The sequence below is a fragment of the Elephas maximus genome, chromosome X (genome assembly GCF_024166365.1).
Source record: "Elephas maximus indicus isolate mEleMax1 chromosome X, mEleMax1 primary haplotype, whole genome shotgun sequence".
Classification (NCBI taxonomy): Eukaryota; Metazoa; Chordata; class Mammalia; order Proboscidea; family Elephantidae; genus Elephas; species Elephas maximus.
This window is the reverse complement of record NC_064846.1, coordinates 141329032-141354536: the sequence shown is the minus strand read 5'-3', so window position 1 is coordinate 141354536 and position 25505 is coordinate 141329032. Positions and strand designations below refer to the sequence as shown.

The following is a 25505-nucleotide window of genomic DNA, read 5'->3' as shown; positions in this document are numbered from 1 at the left end:
CCTCAAAAGCCACCTTTCATTACCCAAGACATGTACAAAAGGCAGTGTAGCAATGGTATTTACAGAAATGTTGCCCAGGGGTGGAAACCCTGGTGGCGTAGTGGTTAAGTGCTACGCTGCTAACCAAAGGGTCGTCCTGGCAGGACCTCCACTCGTCATGCTCGCAGTCCAGATCCAAATAGACAGGAGACTGATTTGAAAGTACACCAACATTCTTAATGTCAACATGATATTTGTTTTTAAAAAATAAATCAAAATGTGCAAAGTGGCAGTGATGGTCCAGTTCTGAGAAACGTTTAGCAAGTCAGAGCTTGTTCAGTTTTCTTTAGCAACTGCTGCTGTCTTGCCTGCAATTTTTTTTTTCCAGCAAAAGCTGGTGCTCTTCTGCCTGAAGGGAATGGACGTACTCCTTGGCCTTTTTCAAAATGACCGCCTTGGTGGCCTTCTCGTTCTTCGCCAGCTCTGACACGTGGTCCCTGAGCGTGAGGAAGCTGGGGTGCAGGTCGTTGCATCACTGGCGCTCCATGATGTTGTGGTTGGGGTGACACTCACTGTCGTCTGAGTCAGAATTGTGGGGGCTCAAGCTCTCAGCCTTTTGGGGGAATGATGCTCTTGAGGGGACACGGGAGCATCTTGCTCTTCATCTTTTTCTAGAGCTGCGCATCGTCAGTCTCCACGTAGGGTAAGAGGGAGGCATAGTTGTGTTGCTGGCGGTTGGGGACACAGCTTTTGAGGATTAGCTCACCCGACTGAGCCCTCCCTGGGCCCAGAGCTGTGTTCTTGGGATGCACTGTGATGGTGAAGTTGGTGACAGCATTGCTGTTGAAGGAGGCACACCACTTTTCCACTGTGACCAAGTCAATGTCTTCCTCTTCATCTTCCCCTTTGTTATCTTCAACATCTCCTGTTGGCTGCCGGGGATTCAGTGGTAGGCTATGGGTGGGTCCTCGTGTGGCTCTCTGTGTGGGCTTGTGCCTGGCTAGCACTAGCTAGGCTCCAACCCAGTTCCCAGGAGGCCCCTGCATCCACCAGCACATCCAGACAGATGACTGTCTCTCAAGAATCAGTGTTTTAATCATTTGTTTTCATCACCATTGTGAAAGGAACCGTGTCTTACTCAGAGGGGCAGCCATCGTGCTGAGCACAGCACCTGCTATCTTGCCTCTGGTGGCTCTTCAAAAGCAGCTTGTTGAATGACAGATTATTAAGACTTAAAAATTATATATGTTACATCCTGCTTATAAAGAGAAGAGGGCACTTTGTTCCTGTAATATAAACCAAGTTCATTTCTTAGTAATGGGTCATGTGGTTTTGCATAATTCCACTTCCGGCCTTAGTGGGGAACATGGCATTTCAAAGTGCAAAGTACACCCACAAACTGGATTAGCCGAGGTGCCCAAACACTTTTTGTAACTAAAAGTGCTCTGGTTTTAGTTTTTAAGTGGAAACAAAAGAAAGCCTGCAAGTCCTACCTTGGCTATTTTGCCATTTGTAAGTGGAGGCTTTGTTGTCCAGAACTTCATTCTGCCTTTCTCTGGATCAGGTACTCATGACAAATTGTTGCATGAAGCACTTCTTTTTATTTAACATGAAGCACTCTCTTGCATCAGAGAGAAATATTTTTTTCATTGTTTCCATCCATTTAATACTTTAGATATTTGAAGGACAATATTGTTATCTGTTTTGATGGAGTAAAAAAAGACTGTAGTTGAATGCTTGACAAATTGCAATCCAGGAAAGTCAGTGGGGGACATGATGTCAGAAGTAAGTTGACAAGGAAGGTCAGTGAGAAAACACATGGGAAAGGTAAGCAAAAATATGGCCTGGGAGAGGCAGGCTTGATCCCTTTCTCCTCGTGTCAAGTGTCAGCTGGCCGACAGTAGCACATACACAAGAACACGGTCTCAGTTTTTAGAGACACAGACTTTTAGAGCTGGATGAACATGTGGAGATGGTATTCCTCTCATTCTGCAGAGTGATACTCAAGAGGCTCAGCCTCTAAGGAGGTAGAGTCGAACAGAATACCTCCTCGCTTTCTTACAAATGTGGTCATTGAAGCAAAGGCAGGCCTGGAATTCAGAGAGCCTCAGGCTAGTTTCTTGCTTGTCCAGTTTAATTAATTCTTTACTTCATGCAACGAGCTACATGGATGTATGCAGACAAGCAGTCACAGTCAGCATATTGTCTGGATAAAATGGCCCGTTTTTTCTGGAGTGAGGAAGTCTCAGAGCAAATAGCAGTGGGTGTGGTGGAGGTGCTGAGAGTGGGGCAATCAGCTACCCGGGAGAAGTGGGGAGGGAGCTCAGGAAAGGCCTCAGGAAGGGGGCTACATCGGAGCACAGGAGACAGGATCCTCACAACCAGACCTAGCTGGTTATTATGCACTGATTCCTCACACACACACACACAAATGCAACCAATTGTGCTCAGAGCAAATGAAAGCTACAGTTTTAATCTCCAGGAATCCTGCCCTCATAGAATCACAGCTGCAGGGTTTCTCAGATCCCTGGGAACGCACTGCCTGGAAAGAACAAAAAATCTGTTAGGAAATAAAACTTCGGAAATTTAACAAGAAAATATCCCACTTCCAGGAAAGCTTGCACTTCAACCAAAGCACTGAACCTAAAATCATAATAATATAAGGCTCGGATGGTCGCTGCCATCGAGTTGGCCCTCAGTTCATGGGGATCCCACGCGTGACAGAATGATCAGTCATCACAGCAACGTGCGAATCCCCACTGAGTGGGCGGTGGCTGCACGTGAGATGCGTTGGCCAGGAACTGAACCCAGTTCTCCCACATGGAAGGCAAGAGTTCTACCACTGAGCCACCACTGCCTTCACAAGGCTCGGATGTTGTCATTGTTTTGTTGTGTGTTTGCCATTGAGTCAATTCCAACTCATGTTGTTGTTGTTAGGTGCTCTCCAGTCAGTTCCGACTCACAGTGACCCTACATACAACAGAACGAAACACTGCCTGATCCTTTGCCACCCTCACAATCATTGTTATGCCTGAGCCCATTGTTGCAGCCACTATGCCAATCCATCTCCTTGAGGGTCTTCCTCTTTTTCATTGATCCTCTAGTATATCCAACGTGATGTCCTTCTCCAGGGACTGGTCCCACCTGATAACATGTCTAAAGTATGTGAGGCTAATGAGTATTCTGGCTGTACTTCGTCCAAGACAGATTTGTTCATTCTTCTGACAGTCCTGGTGTCGCAGTGGTTAAGAACTTTGCCTTAACCAAAAGATCAGCAGTTCAAATCCACCAGCCGCTCCTTGGAAACCCTATGGGGCAGTTCTACTCTGTCCTATAGGGGCACTATGAGTTGGAATCGACTTGACAGCAATGGGTTTGGTTTTTGGTTTTCTGGCAGTCCAGATGCCATAATTCAAAAGCATCAATTCTTCTTCAGTTTTCCATATTCATTGTCCAACTTTCACATCCATATGAGGTGACTGAAAATACCATGGCTTGGGTCAGGTGCACCTTAGTCCTCAAAGTGACATCTTTGCTTTTTAACACTTTAAAGAGGTCTTTTGCAGCAGATTTGCCCAATGCAATGCTTCTTTTGATTTCTTAACTGCTGCTTCCATGGGCACGGATTGTGAATCCAAGTAAAATGAAATCCTTTACAACTTCAATATTTTCCCTGTTTATCATGATGTTGCTTATTGGTCCAGTTGTGAGGATTTTTGTTTTCTTTATGTTGAGGTGTAATTTATACTGAAGGTCGTGGTCTTTGATCTTCATCAGTAAGTGCTTCAAATCCTCCTCACTTTCAGCAAGCAAGCAAGGTTGTATCAGCTGCATATTGCAGGTTGTTAATGAGACTTCCTCCAATCTTGATGCCCTGTTCTTCTTCATACAGTCCAGCTTCTCAGATTATTTGCTCAGAATACAGATTGAATAAGCATCGTGAAAAGATGCAGCCCTAATGCACACCTTTCTTGACTTTAAACCATGCAGTATTCCCTTGTTCTTTTCAAATGACTGCTTGTTGGTCTATATACAGGTTCCACATGAGCACAATTAAGTGTTCTGGAATTCCCATTCTTCACAATGTTATCCATAATCTGTTATGATACACACAGTCGAATGCCTTCCCATAGTCAATAAAACACCAGTAAACATCTCAGCCAAGATCCATCTGACATCAGCAATGATATCCTTTGTTCCATGTTCTCTTCTGAATCTGACTTGAATTTCTGGCAGTTCTCTGTTGATGTACTGCTGCAACTGCTTTTGAATGATCTTCATCAAAATTTTACTTGTGTGTGATATTGATGGATGGTATTGTTCGATAACTTCCACATTCTGTTGGATCACCTTTCCTTGGAATGGGTTCAAACATGGATCTCTTTCACTCAGCTGGCCAGGTAATTGTCTTCCAAATTTCTTGGCATCTGTCAGTTTGTCATACTGTGGCAGCTTGCATTTTGCTGCGATGCTGAAAGCTATGCCACTGGTATTTCAAATACCAGCAGGGTCACCTATCGTAGACAGTTTTCAGCTGAGCTTCCAGACTAAGATAGACTAAGAAGAAGGACCTGGCAGTCTATTTCTGAAAAAAATAGCCAGTAAATACCTTATAAATAGCAGCAGAACATTGTCTGATATAGTGCCAGAAGATGAGCCCCTCAGGTTAGAAGTCACACAAAATTTGACTGGGGAAGAGTTGCTTCTTCAAAGTAGAGTCAACCTTAATAATGTGGATAGAGTCAAGCTTCAGGATCTTCATCCGTTGATGTGGCGTGACTCAAAATTAGAAGAAGCAGTTTCAAACATCCATCTGACTCATAGCAACCCTATATAACAGAGTAGAACTGCCCCATTGGGTTTCCTAGGCTGTCATCTTTATGGGAGAAGATGGCCAGGGGTGGGATACAAGGGTTTAGATCCTACAACAGAAGTCTTTCTTGGTTCCTCCTGGGACATTCTGTAATCCCAGATGTTACATCTGTATGCAGTTTGTCCTTCCAATGAGTGATGCAATTCCAGTAGCAGTAACCGGATAGTTAACATTAGGCTACAAGAGTTCTCAAAGACAATGCATTAGCGATTGATAATCTTGGCATATTTATATTCCCCTTCCTCCTTTAAACTTATATTAGAAGTGAGTTCATGTGTCACTGATTTACTATTTAAATCTGCATAAATATTTCCATACTACCTTCTGGACTAAGAGGTTTTTTTTTTTTTTGGTGAGCATGTTGAGGGGTATCAGCCTCTTTTATTTCAGCTATTTTTTTTTATTGTGGTTTAGATGAAGGTTTTTCGGGCAAATTAGTTTCTCATTAAACAATTAATGCACATATTGTTTTGTGACATTGGTTGCCAACCCCACAACGTGCCAACACTCTCCCAATCTTGACCCTGGTTCCCCGTTGCCAGCTTTTCTATCCCCTCCTGCCTTCTCATCCTTGCCCCTGGGCTGGTGTGCCTATTTAGTCTCATATATGTGTCGAGCTACATGTATTATTGCTTGTTTTATGGGCCTGTCTAATCTTTGGTTGAAGGGTGGACCTCAGGAGTGACTTCATTACTGAGCTAAAAGGGTATATGGGGGCCATACTCTCCGGGTTTCTCCAGTCTCTGTCAGGCCAGCAAGTCTAGTCTTTTTTTGTGAATTAGAATTTTGTTCTACACTCTTCCCCAGCTCTGTCTGGGACCCTCTGTTGTGATCCCTGTCAGAGCAGTTGGTGGTGGTAACTGGTCACCATCTAATTGTGCTGGATTCATTCTGGTGGAGGCTATGGAAGTTGTGGTCCATTTGTCCTTTGGACTAATCTTTCCCTTGTGTCTTTGGTTTTGTTCATTCTCCCTTGCTCCAGACGGGGTGGGATCAGTGGAGTATCTTAGATGGCCGCTCTCAAGCTTTTGAAGACCCCGGATGCTACTCACCAAAGTAGGATGTAGAATATTTTTCTTTACAAAATATGTCATGCCAATGGAACTAGATGTCCCCTGAGACCATGGTCCCCAGTCCTCAGCCCAGTAATTCAGTCCCTAAGGGAGTTTGGATGTGTCTATGAAGCTTCCAAGACCTTGCCTTGGTCAAATTGTGCTGACTTCCCCAGTATTGTGTACTGTCTTACCCTTCACCAAAGTTACCACTTATCTATTGTCTAGTTAGTGTTTTCCCTCCCCAACCCTCCCTTCCCTCATAACCATCAAAACTTGTTTCTATGTTTAAACCTTTTCATGACTTTTTATAATAGTGGTCTTATACAGTATTTGTCCTTATGATTGACTTATTTCACTCAGCATAATGCCCTCCAGATTCATCCATGCTGTGAGATTTTTTGCAAATTCATCATTTTTCTTTATCGTTGTGTAGTGTTCCATTGTGTGTATGTACTGTAGTTTGTTTACCCATTCATCTGTTGATGAGCATCTAGGTTGTTTCCATCTTTTTGCTATTGTGAATAATGCTGCAATGAACATGGGTGTGCATATGTCTACTCATGTGACGGCTCTTATTTCTCTAGGATATATTCTTAGGAGTGGGATAGCTAGATAGTATGGTATTTCTATTTCTAGCTTTTTAAGGAATCATTATAACATTTTCCAAATGGTTGTACCATTTTACATTCCCACCAGCAATTCATAAGAGTTCCAATCTCCCTGCAGCCTCTCCAATATTTATTTTCTGTTTTTTTTTTTTGCTTCATGCTGCAATGTTAGGGTGAGATGGTATCTCATTATAGTTTTCATTTGCGTTTCTCTAATGGCTAGTAATCACAGGCATTTCTGTCAGCCACCTGAATGTCTTCTTTGGTGAAGTGTCTGTTCACATCCTTTGTTCATTTTTTAATTGGATTATTTGTCTTTCTTGTTGTAGAGGTGTTGTATTTTCCTATAGATTTTAGAGATTAGACATCTGTTAGATTTGTCATAGCCAAAATTTTTTTCCCACTGTGTTTGTTCTCTTTTTACTCTTTTTGTGAAGTCTTTTGATGAGCATAAGTGTTTAATCTTTAGAAGATCCCAGTTATTTAGCTTATCTTCTGGTATTTGTGTGTTGTTAGTTATGGTTTGTATTCTATTTATGATGTGTATTAGGATAACATTCCGAAGAATGGGAATTCCAGAATGCTTACTTGTGCACCTGAAGAACCTATACGTAGATCAAGAGGCAGTTGTTTGGACAGAACAAGTGGATACTGCATGGTTTAAAGTCAGGAAAGGTGTGCATCAGGATTGTATACTTTCACCATACTTATTTAATCAGTATGCTGAGCAAATAATCCAAGAAGCTGGACTATATGAAGAAGAATGGGCATCAGGATTGGAGGAAGACTCATTAACAGCCTGTGCTATGCAGATGACACAACCTTGCTTGCTGAAAGTGAAGAGGACTTGAAGCATTTACTGATGAAGACCAAAGACCACAGCCTTCAGTATGGATTACACCTCAACATAAAGAAAACAAAAGTCCTCACAACTGGACCAATAAGCAACATCAGGATAAACAGAGAAAATATTGAAGTTGTAAAGGATTTCATTTTACTTGGATCCACAATCAATGCCCATGGAAGCAGCAGTCAAGAAATCAAAGGACATATTGCATTGGGCAAATCTGCTGCAAAAGACCTCTTTGAAGTGTTGAAAAGCAAAGATGTCACGTTGAAGACAAAGGTGTCTCTGACTTGAGCCATGGTATTTTCAATCTTATCATATGCATATGAAAGCTGGACAATGAATAAGGAATACTGAAGAATTAACGCCTTTGAATTGTGGTGTTGGCTAAGAATATTGAATATACCATGGACTGCAAAAGAACGAACAAATCCGTCTTGGAAGAAGTACAACCAGAATGCTCTTTAGAAGCAAGGATGGCGAGACTACGTCTCACATACTTGAACATGTTATCAGGAGGGATCAGTCCCTGGAGAAGGACATCATGCTTGGTAAAGTAAAGGGTCAGCGAAGAAGAGGAAGATCCTCAACGAGATGGATTGACACAGTGGCTGCAACAATGGGCTCAAGCATAACAATGATTGTAAGCATGGTGCAGGACCAAGCAGTGTTTCATTCTGTAGTACATAGGATTGCTATGAGTCAGAATAACCGGATGGCACCTAACAACAACATTAGGGCCTCTAGCATTGACCCTATTTTTTCGTCTATGATAGTTATAGTTTTTGGTTTTACGCTTAGGTCTTTGATCCATTTTGAATTAGTTTTTGTGTATGGTGTGAGGTATGAGTCCTGTTTTATATTTCTACAGATAGACATCCAGTTTTGCCAGCACGATTTGTTAAAAAGACTGTCTTTTCCCCATTTAATGGACCTTGGGCCTTTGTGAAGATCAGATGACTGTAGGTGGATGGATGTACACCTGAGTTTTTATTCTGTTCCATTGGTCAATGTGTCTGTCATTGTACCAGTACCAGGCTGTTTTGACCACCATAGCTGTATAATAAGTTCTGAGGTCAGGTAGTAAGAGTCCTCCTACTTTATTCGTCTTCTTCGGTAGTGCTTTACTTATCGGGGGCTTCTTCCCTTTTCATATAAAGTTAATGATTAGTTTTTCCATCTTTTAAAGAATACTGTTGGTATTTGGATCAGGATTGCACTGTGAATTTGTTTGGGTAGAACTGACATTTTCACAGCGTTTTATCTACCTATCCATGAGCATGGTTTCTGCCAAGTAACCAGAACTTAGTCTTATTGTTTTCCTTCTGTATTTGACTTTTCTTTTTTCTGGAGCTGCTCTCAGGATTCTTTCTTTGTCTTTGGTTTTAGCAAGTGTGATTATGATATGCCTTTGTGATTTCCTTTGCCTTGGTGATTTCCTTTTGGGGTCTATTCTATATGTGGTTCATTAAGCTTCTTGGATGGTCAACTTTTCATCTTTCATGATATTAGTGAAGTTTTCTGTCAGCAAATCTTCAATAATCCTCTCTGTGTTTTCTGTTTTCTCCCCCTGTTCTGGAACTCCAATCACACAAAAAATTTTTGCTTTCGGTTGTATCACACATCGTTCTCAGGGTTTCTTCATTCTAGCCAAATGGTGTGGCATAGCCCATCAAGAAAGGGTGAGGATGGCACGTGGCACTAGCTGGGCAGGAGAAAGGAAGGGAAAGAGAGAGAAGAAAGGGAAAAAAAGCAACAAAAAAAATAACAAAAAAAATGGCACTAAAGGGGCTGGCCAGTGTGGATGGGGTGGACCCGGGAAGCATTGAGCTGGTATCTCTTCAGCCAAGTGACCATTGCCCACTGCAAAGAGATGGAGGCCAAGTAGAGGGAAGGGTAGAGGGTGGGAAAGCATGTATCCCTGGTTACTGGGTGCTCTGTATCCTGTTGGGAGCTTCTTGAAGTTGCCTTCCCATACTCCCTCTCCACCATTCTTGGTGGCTGAGATTCAAAATGGTGAATTCATGCTGCAATAGTAGTAGGGGACCTCCACTCTGTAGCTCTCCTCATTCTCTGTTCTCTGTCAGTTTCTTATTTCTTTTGGTGCTTGATCGAATTCTTCATCCCTTCATTTGACACTTAGGGTTCCAGGATTGAAGTTTGTGTCTGTTTTACTTAGTTTTTCAGGTCTTTGCTATAGAGGGATGGCATGGTGCTTCTGTCAAAAGCACTATGTTTGGGCCAAGAGATTAAGTCCTTTCTAAAATTTAATATAGTTCAAAATTTATAAAACTGGACCAGAATCCCTAAATAAATACATATTTAAACTATTATTTGTGCTTGGCCTCTAAACAAACCACTCTAATATTAATTTTAAGTGTTATTTAATTAATGTAACTATGGCTTTGTTTAGTGATATAGGCTCTGCTGTAATTTAAATTGGAGCTCTTTCTTTCCTTATGCCGAAACCATTAGTAGAAAAATAAAATCTGGTCGAAAAATAAACCAGAAAGCAGTGATGCCAGGAATCACTTAGGCCCCAACCTTCAGTGAAGCCCTTTGGGAATGTTCAACATGGCACTAATGAAGTCGAGTTTGTGAGACGGATGGGCCCTGGGATGAGCATGGGCAAACCAGTCCCTTTTCCAAACCCACACTCCTATGCCCATCCCTATGAGAATACCCTTTGTAATAAATTCCTCCTAGGATTCAGTGTCTCTTTTGACTCCAGATGGGAGCATCTACTGTTCTTTAGCAGAACTCACAGTACAAATGAACTATTATTGTTTTACGCCACGGAGATTTTGGGATTATTTCTTTCTGCAGCACAAACTAACCTATCCTGACTAATTCAATCACCTTCCATGTGCAAGAGACGTATTAATGAAAATAGCATTCAAGGGAGGTTCTTACATTGGAAACCTAGTTGGGCTATGGATTTCCTTCTAATTTTATTTCCTGCTTTTTTCCCTGTCTTAAAGTATAGTGAGTTTTTTTAGTCATACACATGGATCAGTCGATGCCTGTTAGGATAGGGAGCAATCCTAATCTTCCTTCTGTAGGTCGCTGCCTTGGACACCACATAGCCTGCAAGTCTCTGTGCTGACACCTAGGGTGGCATTTCTCTGATGACTTCTCAATGGTCTATGAGCCTGTAATTGCTGGACTCATTCCAGGCATTTGTGTCACAAAATCTCCTGACAAGACAAACACTGAGTGGCAGACTCGTTTGCAGCTGACAATGGGGTGGGGGAGGACTACAAGTTCAGAAGATCAATGATTCTGCTTCGTACTTGCCTTGGTGTGTAAAAAGGTGTGACAGGTGCACTCACTGGTTTTAAAAGGGAAAGGGCTCCTGCACTACTGCTTTTCCCATCTAAGATTCTTTCCTCAAACTTAAAATATATTAATCAGGAGCAGAAAGCTGCTTTCCTCAAGGAACTATTACAGCTCTTATTCTAGAAGCTTTCTAGAAACTGCACAGCAAGTACATGGCTTTGTAGGCAAGGACCATCTCAGCACAAAGACCTGCAGTGGACTTATTCTCAGCCATCACATACAGTTTGATTGTCCATGCCTGGTGTAAATTGCTTTCTGGTCCTGTGTGGTTAGTGTTTTTACATTATCTTCTTTTTTTTTTTTCTCTACCTAAATTGATACTCTTGGTGTGCCAAAACGAAGGAGAGGCTGCCTGCCCACCAGTTTAACTTCAGTGATTCCTTCTGCTGCATAATGGAGTCACTGTAGAAAATAAATTGGGATTCATGAGACATAATCTGTTCAGTAAACTTGTGCTTTTATTTCTTCCTGGGTCCCAAGGAAAAAACACACTCAATATAATTAAATAAAAATTTAGCTCATTATTTTCTCTTAGACTAACCCCTTCTTTTGTATTTCCTGACTTAGTAGAACTGTTTTCCCTCCAGATAAATACCAGACACTAACCATGAGAAGAAATAGCTGCAAAATTCCATTAATAATTGGAATGTGGAATGTACGAAGTATGAATCCAAGAAAATTGGAAGTTGTTGAAAATGAAATGGAATGCATAAAGATCCATATCTGAGGCATTAGTGAGCTGGAATGGACTGGTATTGGTCATTTTGAATCAGATAACCATATGGCCTACTAGGCCAGGAATGGCAAATTGAAGAGGAATGGCATCACGTTCATCATCAAAAAGCACATTTCAAGATCTGTCCTGAAGTACAGCATTGTCAGGGATAGGATAATATCCATATGCTTACAAGGAAGATCAGTTAATAAGACTATTATTCAAATGTATGTACCAACCACTAGTGACAAAGATGAGGAAATTGAAGATTTTTACCAACTTTTGCAGACTGAAATTGATCAAACATGCAAACAAGATGCATTGATAATTACTGGTGATTAGAATGTGAAAGTTGGAAACAAGAAGGATTAGTAGTTGGAAAATTTGGCCATGGTGACAGAAATGACATGGGAGATCACATGATAGAATTTTGCAAGACCAATGACACTCTCTCGTACAACCATAAATAGGATTTTAGTAGCTTCATGTTCATTTTTAAGGAAGTTGATGTTTCCTCCTCTGGGAAAGCTATAGTCAATGAGCACATGTAATGAATATATCCAAAGGATCTTGAATACTTGAAATATGTACCATAATATTTTATAATCGGCTTAGGGGTGCTAATAATCAAAATAATGATTGTAATCATGTGTGAAACCTATGCTATGTTAATAGATGAACCAGGAAATAATGAAACATAGGACTTTAGATAAATTGCTGGAAAACTATTAGAGTGTCTATGGAGAATTACAACCAAAAAAAAAATCTTTCTGCAGAAAACTCACGATCAGGACCGCTGACAACTAGGATCAGTCTGACAAGAACATCTACAGCTCCCTGACACTTTAGAGGACAACAAGGTCTCCACCTGAGAAGGTAAAATCCTTTGACAGAAAAGCTTGCTGAAACTTCTCATTTGATTCAAAAATAGTCATAAAATGAAATTTGTAAAGCTTTCCACGGAAATTGCCAGTAGAGCTGTAAGTTTGGTATAAACCTCTACTAACTTATGATGCCTGAATACCGGTCATTCTTCCCAATGATAACATGAAACTATGATCTAGGTTTCAAAATACAAATGAATCTAATGAGAGTTAATATTCAGGAATAACATAGCTTTGGAAAAGTTATAATTTGACGTCTGTGGAAAGGAACTAGGGAACAGTGGAAGACCGCTGGACCAGATCTCAGGTTGAATTGGAGCTCTAGCCCTCATCAGATATGTGACTTTGGGTAAGCCATTTAAACTGTACTACTTTGTGTAACAATTTCTCTACATAAAATAGAGATCGTTGTTGTTATTAGTTGTCATCGAGTCGATTTTGACTCATGGCAACTTCGTGTATGCAGAGTAGAACTGCTCCACAGGATTTTCAAGGCTGTGAACTTTTGGAAGCAGATCTCCAAGCTTGTCTTCAGAGGTGCCTCTGGGTAGGTTTGAACCGCCAACCTTTCGGCTAGTAGTGAATTGCTTAACCATTTGCACCACCCAGGAACTCCTTAAAATAGAGATAATCATATTTAATATGATTGTTGTAAAGATTAAATTGGGCCACATGCAAAAGCGCTTTGTAAACATCAATGAGTTGTACAACTGTTACATAGTAATATTAATGTCTGTCTTAACTCCCTCACTGTGATTTCTGACATAGTCATATATAAAGGGTATATCCCTCACTAGCTGATTCCCTTCTATTCAGCTCTCACACACACACTAGCAGTTAATTCTTCAAATTTGAATCACTGCAGAGTTCTGAGTCAGTCCTTAAAATGGCTGATCTGAATCAAGGTGTCATCTTGCTAGTTGCTGCTTTCATCTTAACAAGTAGTTCGGATCAATTATGTAGTCATCTGTTTGATTATTTGACAACTGAGACTTTCTGTAGCTAAAATAATTGCCTCAGCTGTATTTTTGGTCAATCCTGTCATACTGTATAAACCCTAGCATCATTTTAATGATTTCTTTCCTCTGAAGAGAGTTAAAGCGTACATGACTAAAATAACAAAAGAAGGTAAATAAAAGCCTTATCCTATATTCTACAATATGTGTGTCCTGAGGAGGAAGAAAAGAGTGATTTTATATCATCAAGTATATTCCAGAAGCATAAATAAATCATCAAATGAAACTGAGGTCATTCAAAGGCAGGGAAAATATACTATTGGATAGTCAACAATCAAGATCAAGCCAAGCTACAAACAAATCTGAGTTGATTATGAATATGAACTAGGACAAGGATTTGAAGGAGTTAATGAAGAGTCAGAATTCAAAATGAGATCTGTGAACTGTGAAACTGGCATTAAATACAACTAAATTTCCATCTTGTCTGACGTTCCTTGTGATTATTGTGTATGTAAGAGCCTGGCTCCAGCAAATCAGTGGCACAAATAAAGGCCTTCTTTGCCCTCTGCTGCTTCTCTTTCACAAACCCTATATGCATTTGTGGGAGTCCCTGGGTGGCATGAATGGTTAAGCACTTGACTACCAGCCGGAAGGTTGTAGGTTTGAACCTACCCAGAGGCACCTCAGAAGATAGGCCTGGTGATCTGCATTTGTTCAAATCCTGCTCATCCTCATATGAATTCCTGACTTCTCAGGGTAGCTTAATGCCTTAAGCTATAATCTACTACTCTTTGCCTTCCTCCTCTCCCTTTTTTGGGGGAACTACTTACTTATTTAGGAGCCCTGGTAGCGCAATAGGTTAAGTGCTTGGCTGCTACCTGGCAGTTTGAACTCATTCGACTCCATGAGAAAAAGACCTGGCAATCTGTTTCCGTAAAGATTAGAGTCTAGAAAACCCTATGAGGCAGTTCTACTTTGTTACATGGTGTCAACTATGAGTCAAAAATTGATTGATGGCACCTAACGACAACAGTTACTTCTTTTAATTATTTACTATGGAAATTTTGGAACATACACAAATATAGACAAACTGTTTAACATAATGTACACAGAGCAGTGTCCAATCGCTTGCTTTGGACACGTCATCAGGAGGGATCAATTGCTACAGGAGAACGTCATGTTTGGTGAAACTGAGGGCCTACGTGGGCGTGGGAGGCCCTCAGTGGAATGAATTTGCACAATAGTCTCAACAATGGACTCAAACGTGCTGGTGACTGTGAGATGAGGCAAGACTGGGCAACTTTTGTTCTGTTGTATATAAGGTTGTCAGAAGTTGGAGTCAACTTGATGGCAGCTAACAACAACATACACTCAGGTACCCATCCCTCAGCCCTAAAAATCATCACTCCATGGCCAAATCTGCCCCATTTGCACCCCATCTACCTCCTCTTTCCACCTGTAAATTCTTCAGTTTGCATTTCCAAAAGATACCGTTTTAAGAAAAAGCTATAATCAAAATACTAATTCTGAACCTTAAACAAAATTAGTATATTTATGTCATTGAATATCCAGATAATATTCAAAATTATAATTGCTTCGCACATCATTTTTTTACATTTTGTTCAATAAAGGTTTAAATGACACCTGTATACTCTAATGATTAATATGCCTTTCACATTCTTTAAATCTATGTTTCCTCTTCATCTTTTTCCTTCATTTCACATACCATGTCATAATAATTGAGTACTTACTAAGTGCCAGGTCCTCAGGAGATCTCTTCATGTATGGCTTCCAGTTCTTATAAAAGCACTGTTTTAAGTTGGACATTCTGTCTTGCCCAGCACTTTGTTTCAAACATAGGGGTGTCTGACTACAAAGCCTACATTCTTTCCATGATACCATGCTCCTTCTAGTTTTACCTCCAAAGTAACACAAATGTAGCAAAAGCCACATCGTTACTGCTAAATACCCCTGCCATGCAATTTTCTCCCATAGTCATGCTTTTTTGCAGACAGAGGAGAAAACTAATGCATTTCTTAAGATAAACTAATCCCTGTCAAGGGTTTTAATGAGAATTTAGATATGGAGTGGTACTTATCAAACACCATTATGGATTAATTAATAACAAGTCAAGTCAAAAATCACCTCATTTCTTCTTTTGACAGGGTTCATTTTTTACTAGGCTGATGGATGAGGGGGAAGAGCACAGAAAGATGGTATATGAACCTCATTAAGAATTTTTATAAAACCTCTCAGTGTCCTTGTGGGAGAGATGGAGAATCAGGCATTGTATGTTAGTAAAATTATCTATATTCAACGAGCCAAAACAAATTAAATAAAAAATGTTTGAGAGATCAATACTTTACATAAAGTTGGGGTCAAATATTCAGCCATATCTGAAAAGCTGCAAGACAAGAAGAGACAGGGCCATGCCGAAGTTTAAATAAATAGGATGTGAATGATACAAGACTCAGATCACAACTGCTCCTCTATTCGGTATGGCCGCTGACAGTCTTCTAATCACATTCTCTATGTGTACTGTTCTTAAGGACTCTTTGGTCATGCAGTGGATACATTAATCAGAGCTTCCTTATCTTGGTATGGGAGACACTTCGAGGCGGAGATTTCTTCAGGGGACAAGGGTCTGACATCTTATATATGCGATGGAATAATAATTTGAGATAGCACCATAAATAACATAACGTGTAAATAATAACCTGTAGAGGCCATATGGTATAATGGATACCGGAATAGGGTTATAATTACATTACCTGGATTCATGTCCCAGTTCTGCCACTCACTAGCTGTGTGATCTTGGACAAGGTATTTTACCACTCTGCCTCAGTATTCTGAGCTGTGAAATGCTGACGATAATACTAGTGTCAACCTTACAGGATTTTGAGGAGAATCCAATGAGTTAATAGAGGTAAAATGCTTAAAATAATGCTAGTACATAGTAAGCGTTGCATAGCAGAGGTAATTATTATTGTTGCTATCTATGAAGAATGGAAAATGTGACTGTTTCTATCGGGAGATAATTTTCCATGGGTCTTTAACATTTCTCTAGACGTTTTCAAGCAGAAACACTTGTTCACAACTATGTACTCAAAGATGTTTTCCGGGTGAACAGCCTTGGAAGACAGAGATAATGTCTCTTGCCCAGACAAACGTGAGGCATTCATATTGTCCATTAGAAAAAAATTGGGTTCACTAATTTCAATATTCTTCTCCTGTACTGCAGTGTACAGATGTCACCCGGCCCTCTTCACATTACCCTGTGGGAATTGGAGATCAGGGAACCTCTGCAAATGCTGATATGCTGGCTACTGCTCTTTCTGTGAGTAATAAACCATATCTTGTCTCTGATCCAGGATTCTCATGTTTTCTGACAGTATCCATGAAACTGTGACGGGCTACCTTGGTAGCTTGCAAGTTGGGTAAAAGCTCAGATCCTTAACAGTTCTTGACAGTTTCTTAAAGAGTGAATCCTGGTTTACCAGATTTAAATTCTAATTTTAATGTAATGTTCAAATCAAGTATATTGTAGACAATTTGCAGAACCCATGTTCTTAATTAGTTAAAGGGAATGAAAACATAATGCAGTTCAGAGTTCAAGTTGTGAAGATTATCAGAGGATTTTCAGTTCAGATTTTGGTTCAGATATGGCTAACAGGAGCCCTGGTAGCACAGTGGTTAAGAGTTGGGCTGCTAACCAATATATTGGCAGTTTGAATCCACCAGTGAAGTAGAGAAAATAGTTTTTCTCCAGTGTTTTAATATTAAAGTAGAGAGAATATATTTTCTTGTTTGTTTTAGTATAACTGTATAAGCTTCGATTAATGTCTAGTCTTTAGAAAATTGCCCAGGTTCTGTTCAAAATATGGCTGAGCAGCCTGGTCCACTCTTAACAAACACCCTAATACCTTACAACATGTTTTCTCCTATTCACAATGGGTGATTGAGAACTTGACATAACTAACACCATAATGATGCTTTAAGTAACCTCTAAAAACATTTTTTTATTGCACCGGCTGTACTGGTCTCTTCCAAAGGGGTATGGAGCTCTCTCAGCTCCTGTGGCCTTGGTCTCTCTTCTCTTCTTTGTTCTCTTGAGAAATGGCCTTCAGCCTGTAAGACGGCAGCTAGAAAAGATGCCTGGCATTTTTAATCTACAACTTTCTTTCTTCTTCCCTATCTCAGCCAGAGTGGACTTGGCAGGGCATTTCCACTAGCCGAGAGATTCTTATGTGAGTTTTTTTAGCCTGTTAGAAATATACTGATTAATGGGTAGAGTCCAGATGTCTTACATGCATATCTTTAGTTTAATAGTTTCTTGTAGTTGTTTTGTGATGTATAAGACCATCTGTGGACTGCGTGATCAAAACATTAGGCAACCCTGACCTTGCCCCTATAAAACTCTCCCACTAGTGCTTTAGAACTAGACAGAATTTGGGAGAAATTTAACCCCCTCTGTCTCTTGAATACTGGTATTCAATAAAGCCCTCTTACTGCTTACCTCCTCCTGTCTCAGTATTGGCTTTGTGGCAGGTGGCTTGAATCCATGATTTGCGGTAACACCAGCTGCTCCTTGGAAACACCACGAGGCAGTTTTACTCTGTCCTATAGAGTCTTGATAAGCTGCAACTGACTCGATGATAACAGGTTTTTTTTGTTTGTTTGTGTATGGCTAATAGGGTCTAGTTGTTAGAAGTAATTTTAATCATCCAGGGATAGGAAATAAGATGGAAAAATTCTATTAGTCTAAAATACAGAATTAAAACATAGGACAAAAAAAAAAGCCCTTCTGCTTTCTATAACATTTAGTAAGAAGATGTAATTATTCCCACTGTCATGATTGAGAGGAGTCCCTGAGTGGCTCAAATGGTTAAGTATTTGGCTTCTAACCCAAAGGTTGGTGGTTCACCCAGAGATGTGTCAGAAGAAAGGCCTGGCAATCTACATACAGAAAATCCACAATTGAAAACCCTATGGAGCATAGTTCTACTCGGACACACATGGGGTCACCATGAGTCAAAATTCACTCAATGGCAACTGGTTTATTATGATGGAACAATCTTATAATAAAACCACATATAGATATAGTAAAGCCGGCACAGTTAGTACGAGACAAAATATGTGGTACAAAAAGTACATCAAGGTGGAAAGGAAAAATATCTGAAAAGCTTGACTACGTAAATATTAACTTTAGTCTATTATGGTATAACGAAAAGTGAAGGACTAAAGTTTGTGTTTTGACTCTGCATTAAACCATAGTCTACTATTTAGCTTTGACTTTAGGCTCGGTCTTTGGAAGGCAGAAAAGCTGATTGCCCGATTCAACATAATTTCTGGTATCCTTGAATTTCTGCCTGATTAAAAGTCCGTGATTGCAAAAAATTATCATTGAATCTAATCAGCTGAGCCCTGTCAATAATACCCTCAGGCATATCAATTGAATTTTTTTTGTTAATTTCCTGAATACTCACTTTCAAATATAGGTGACCATTAAAGATTTAATTTGACACGAATATATTATTTTTATATGTTGCTATTCTATCAATTAGTTGAGGTATACGGTTATATTTATCATCCTAAGATTGAAGTGCAGCTATAATTCGTGATGATTGTTGTCTTAGTCATCTAGTGCTGCTATAACAGAAATACCACAAGTGGATGGCTTTAACAAAGAGTTTATTCTCTCACAGTCCAGTAGGCTAGAAGCCCAAATTCAGGGCGCCCACTCCAGGGGAAAGCTTTCTCTGTCAGCTCTGGAGGAAGGTCCTTTGATGCATAAGTCTTCCTTTGGTCTGGGAGTATCTCAGCGCAGGAACCTCAGGTCCAAAGGACACACTCTGCCCCGGCACTGCTTTCTTGGTGGTATGAGGTCCCCATGTCTCTCTGCTCACTTCTGTCTTTTATATCTCAAAAGAGATTGGCTGAAGATACTGCCTAATCTTGTAGACCTCATCCATAACTGGCACTAATCCATCTTATTCCATCATAGTGATAGGATTTACAACATATAAGAAAATCACATAAAATGGTGGACAATCACACAATACTGAGAATCATGGCCCAATTAAGTTGACAGATATTTTGGGGGGGACACATTTCAATCCATGACAATTGTGAAAACTGTTAATTTTATATACATAGTTGTAAGATAAATAAGAAAAATTGTTTGAAAGTTCAGTGTATATTAACTAGACAATTTTAGATGTCTTTTTAAGACATCAATGTTTATAGCATTTTAAATAATACAAGGCACAAACATAGTGATAGATTAAAAATACACTTTTTTTTTTGGTTGGGTGGCATTAAATAAAGTAAGATTTAAGAACCATACCTAACATTTAATTGCACATTTTATTTTATTAGGCCATGAATTGTTTACGAGAAAAAGGTCAATTTGTACATTCTTCAAATCTTGAGAGGATGACTTTAACACAGCATGTTCACTTTGCCACAACAAACTTACATTAGTATGAATAATTCTATAAAATCATATGCATTGGTGATAAATATTGAATCCAGAAGTAAAGATAAACATGAAGACTGTGACTTAAAGAGAAAGTGTTGGATAAAAATGAGGCTCCTCATATACTTTTTGTTCTCACCAAACACATTTCAAAACAACAGGCTTTAGAAAAATCCTTAAAGTAGACCATTTCTTACAGTTATGTCTTCATGGGGGCTAATTTTTTTTTAATTTCATTAAAATGATTGTTGTAGACCACCAATATTTTTCCATAATTGAAGATAAAGGATTTTTTTAAAAAACATTGAAAAAATTTTGTTAAACTGATGAATTCTAGATATAAAATTCCTTCTAGAAAACATCTAAGTGAACAGCTTGTGGAATGGCTTTAATGAAGTGGTGTTATCAATACGCACTAAATTTTCAATTCTCAGTTTACGAGTTGTAGAGGAGACAAGTCCTGACTTTATTTAGTCATTACAAAGAAAGTCAACAATAACTTCTTGATAGTGTTCCCCACAAGTAGTACCCTATACTAGCAGAGTTGGCCAGAAAAAATCTTGTTCTTCTATTGGTCTTAGTGAAAGTGTCTACCTAGTATCACAGATGTGAAGCATAGTGACTGCCAGAGCAACCTAGCAAGGATTGTCCTGAGAAATAGTTGTTTCTACTCTATACGGTCGCTATGAGTCAAAATCCACTCGATGGCAACAAATTTGGTTTTTACTCTATAATATCAAAATTTTCTGTTTTAATTACAAATTTAAGTAATGAAATTATAATATTATTTTTTTTATAACATTTCAGTTTCACTGTTAAATCCCAGAATTTTATCGCATGGTGGTGATATTTAGCTTAAGCATATACTTCACTGAAATATTGATTTTTAATAGTTGTCATTTGGTGAAAATATAAATTAAATACAATAATCAATATCTCACATTAATGTGTGATGCTCAAAGGGTATAAAGAAATATTTTTAAATACTATTTAAAATGTCAGCCATTCACCATATAATATCCTCAGGAAAATTCAGTTATAAAAACCTTCACTGAATTTTAAAATTTTTATTATTTTAAGATAAATTTTTACTTTTAAGAGTCACAGGAAATTGCAAAGACAACACAGAGAGGTGTACTTACCCTTCACTCAGTATCCCACAATGGTTACATTAAATGTAATTATAGTACATTTACACCATGATACATTTTGAATTAGTTTTCATGTGAAACTTGGGACGAGGTTAATTATGTATTTGTGTGTGTATATGGATATCCAATTTCTCCAATACCATTTGGTGAAAAACTATCCTTCCTCCATTGACTTGCTTTTGTACCTTTGTCAAAAATTAGGTGGCCATATTTGTTCCAGTGTGTTTGTTTCCTCTATTCTATCCCACTGATCTATGGGTCTATCCCTCTGTTGATACACATCAGTCTTGATTACTGTAGCTATATAATGAGTCTTGATATTGGGTCAATGACTTCTTCCCCCTTTATTCTTCTTTTTCAAAATTGTTTTATTCATTTCAGTTCCTTTGCTTTTCCACATATCTTTTAGAATGAGTTTGTCCATATCTAGTAAAAATCTTTCTCAGGTTTTAATGGGAATTGCATTAAACCTTGAAGAAAATTGTCATCCTTAATATTTTGAACTTTTCAGTTGATGAACACAGTATGTCTCTGCATGAATTTGATCTTCCTTGATTTCTTTCATGAGGTTTTAGAGTTTTTTAGCACACAAGTCTTGTACATGTATATATACACACACGCAAGTCTTGTACGTGTATATATATATTATTTTTGAACTATTGTAAATATTATTGTATTTAAAATATTCTTTCCACATATTCATTGCTGTTGTTTTTAGCTACTTTGACACAGTTCTAACACACAATGACTCTATGTACAACAGAACGAAACACCGCCTGGTCCTGAGCCATCCTCACAATCATTGCTATGTTTGAGCCCATTGTAGCAGCCACTGTGTCAATCCATCTCATCGAGGGTCTTTCTCTTTTTCGCTGACCCTCTACCAAGCATGATGTCCTTCTCCAGGGACTGGTCCCTACTGATAACATGTCCAGAGTACAAAAGATGAAGTCTCATCATCCTTGGTTCTAAGGAGCATTCTGGCTGTACTTCTTCCAAGACAGATTTGTTCATTCTTTTGGCAGTCCATGGTATATTCAATATTCTTTGCCAACATCATACTTCAAAGGCATCAGTTCTTTTTCAGTCTTCCTTATTCATTCTCCAGCTTTACATGCATATGAGGTGATTGAAAATGCCACAGCTTGGGTCAGGTGCACCTGAGTCCTCAAAGTGGCATCTTTACTTTTTAACACTTTAAAGAGGTCTTTTGTAGCAGTTTGCTGTTTCATTTCTCTACTGCCGCATTCATGAGCATTGATTGTGGATCCAAGTAAAATGAAATCCTTGACAACTTCAAAATTTTCTCCATTTACATGAAAGGGACTGGACAGTGGGTAGGTGAGAGATGCTGATGAAGAGTGAGCTAATTATATCAAGTGGTCACTTGAGACTGTGTTGGCATTTCCTGTCTGGAGGGGGGATGGGAGGATAGAGAGAGTTGGAAGCTGGCAAAATTGTCACAAAAGGAGAGACTGGAAGGGCTGACTCATTAGGGGGAGAGCAAGTGGGAGTATGGAGTAAGGTGTATATAAACTTATACGTGACAGTCTGACTTGATTTGTAAACGTTCACTTGAAGCTCAATAAAAGTTAATAAAAAAAATTTTCTCCATTTATCACGATGTTGCTTATTGGTCCAGTTGTGAGAATTTTTTGTTTTCTTCTTTTTTGCTTTAACAAAGAGAAATTTATTTCCTCACAGTAGTAGGTTAAAAGTCCAAATTCAGGGTGTCAGCTCCACGGGAAGGCTTTCTCACTCTGTCAGCTCTGGAGAGAGGTTCTTCTTATCAATCTTCCCCTGGACTGGAGCTTCTCCGCACCAGAACTCCAGGTCCAAAAGACGTGTTCTGCTCCTTGCAGCTCTTTCTTGATAATTTTTGTTTTCTTTATGTTGAGGTGTAACCCATAGTGAAGAATGTGGTCTTTGATCTTCATCAGTAAGTTCTTCAAGTCCTCTTGGCTTTCAGCAAGCAAGGTTGTGTCATCTGCATATTGCAGGTTGTTAATTAGTCTTTCTCCAATCCTGATACCACACCCTTCTTCATATAGTCTGGCTTCTCAGGTTATTTGCTCAGCATACAGGTTGAATAAATATGGTGAAAGGATACAACCCTGACATACACCTTTCCGGATTTTAAACCAAACAGTATCCCCTTGTTCTGTTTGAACAACAGGTTCTGCATGAGCAAAATTAAGTGTTCTGGAATTCCTGTTTGTTATGGATTGAATTGTGTTCCCCAAAAATGTGTGCCAACTTGACTAGTCCGTGATTCCCAGTATTGTGTAGTTGTCCACTATTTTGTGATCTGATGTGCTTACCTATGTGTTGTAAATCCTGACCTCTATGATGTTAATCAGGCAGGATTAGAGGCAGTTACCTTAACAAGGCAAGGCTCAATCTACAGGATTTGGCTGTATCTTGAGTCAATCTCTTTTGATATAAAAGAGAACAGAGCAGAGAGGAGAGAGGCCTCATACCACCAAGAAAGAAGTGCTGGGAGTGGAGTGCATCCTTTGGATCCAAGGTCCCTGAGTTGAGAAGCTTCTAGACCAGGGGAAGATCGATGATAAGGAACTTGCCCCAGAACCAATAGAGAGAGAAAGCTGTCCCCGGGAGCTGGCACCCTGAGTTTGGACTTCTAGCTTCCTAGACTGTGAGAAAATAAAATTCCATTTGTTAAAGCTATCCACTTGTGGTATTTCTGTTATAGCAGCATTAGATAACTGAGACACCATTCTTTGCAAAGTTGTCCGTAATTTGTTATGATCCACACAGTCGAATGCTTTTGCATAGTCAATAAAACACAGGTAAACATCTTTCTTGTAGCCTCTGCTTTCAGCCAGGATCCATCTAACATCAGCAATGATATCCCTTGTTCCACATCCTCTTCTGAATCTGGCTTTAATTTCTGACAGTTCTCTGTCAATGTACTGCTGCAACCGTTTTTAAATTATCTTCAGCAAAATTTTACTTGCGTCTTATATTAATGATTTTGTTTGATAATTTGCACACCGTTGGATCACCTTTCTTTGAAATGGGCACAAATAATAGTAGGAGACTTTAATACACCACTTTCGATTATGAACGAACAACTAGAAAGAAACTCAACAAAGATACAGAAGATCTAAATAACACAATCAACAAACTTGACCTCATAGGCATATACAGAACACACCACCCAACAGCAGCTGAGTACATATTCTTCTCCACACACATGGATCATTCTCCAGAATACACCATATCTTAGGCCTCAAAGCAAACCTCAATAAATTCAAAAACATCAAAATAATACAAAGCACCTTCTCTGATCATAACACTATAAAACTAGAAATGATTAACAGAAAGAACAAGAAAAAACATTAAATACATGGGCACTGAATAACACCTTACTTAAAAACTACTGAGTATTAGAAGAAATTTAAAATGAAATTAAAAAATTCCTAGAATCAAATTAGAATTAAAATACAACATACCAAAACCTTTCGGACACAGCAGAAGCTGTGCTCAGAGAAGAATTTATATCAATTAATGCTCACATCAAAAAAGAAGAAAAGGCAAAAAAGTCAATAGCTCAACACTACAACTAGAACAAATAGAAAAGGAGCAGCAAAAGAAGTTCACAGTCTGCAGAAGAAAGGAAATTTTAAAGATCAGAGCAAAAATAAATGAAATAGGAAACAGAAAAACAATAAAAAGAATCAACAACATTAGAAGTTGGTTCTTTGAGATCATTAAAATTGACAAACCATTGACAAAAGAAAAAATGAGAAGATCCAAATAACCAAAGTAGGAAATGAGATGCATGACATTATAACAGAACCAACTGAGATGAAATGTATCATGAGAGAATATTATGAAAATTTATTCTCCAACAAATTTGAAAACAGAAGAAATGGACAAATTTCTAGAAACATACTACCTAACTAACCTAACACAAATAGAGGTAGAAAATTTGAACAGACCCATAACAAAAGAAGAAATCAAAGAGGTCATAAAAACCTCCCAACAACAACAACAACAAAAAAGCCCCAGCCCAGACAGCTTCATTAGAGAATTCTATGACGCATTCAGGGAAAAGTTCACACCAATTCTACTAAAACTACTCCAGAACATAAAAAAGGAAGGAATACTTCCTACTGCATTCTATGAATCCAGCATAACCCTGATACCAAAGCCAGGCAAAGACACTGCTAAAACAGAAAATTACAGGCCAACATCCCTCATGAATATAGATGCAAAAATTCTCAAAAATATTCTAGCCAACGGAATTCAACAGTATATATGTGTGTATATATGTATATATAAAGAAAATAACACATCATGATCAAGTGGGATTCCTACCAGGTGTTCAAGAACGGTCCAACATTAGAAAATCAATCATTTACCACATAAATCAAACAAAGGGAAAGAATCATATGATCATCTCAGTTGATGCAGAGAAAGCATTTGATAAAATTCAACACCATTTCCTGATAGAAACTCTCAGCAAAATAGGAATAGAAGGGAAATTCCTCAACATAATTAAGGGCATATATGCACAAAAAACTGCCAATATTATTCTCAACAGAGAAAGATTGAGAGCATTTCCCTTGAGAATGGGAATGAGACAAGGATGCC

At 38.9% G+C, this 25505-nt stretch overlaps 1 pseudogene; it reads right to left on the bottom strand.

Annotated features, from left to right (window-relative positions):
• Nucleotides 1-296: 296 nt before the first annotated feature.
• The window catches only part of LOC126068820 (N-myc proto-oncogene protein-like), a 38298-nt pseudogene continuing 13089 nt past the window's right edge, over nt 297-25505 (bottom strand).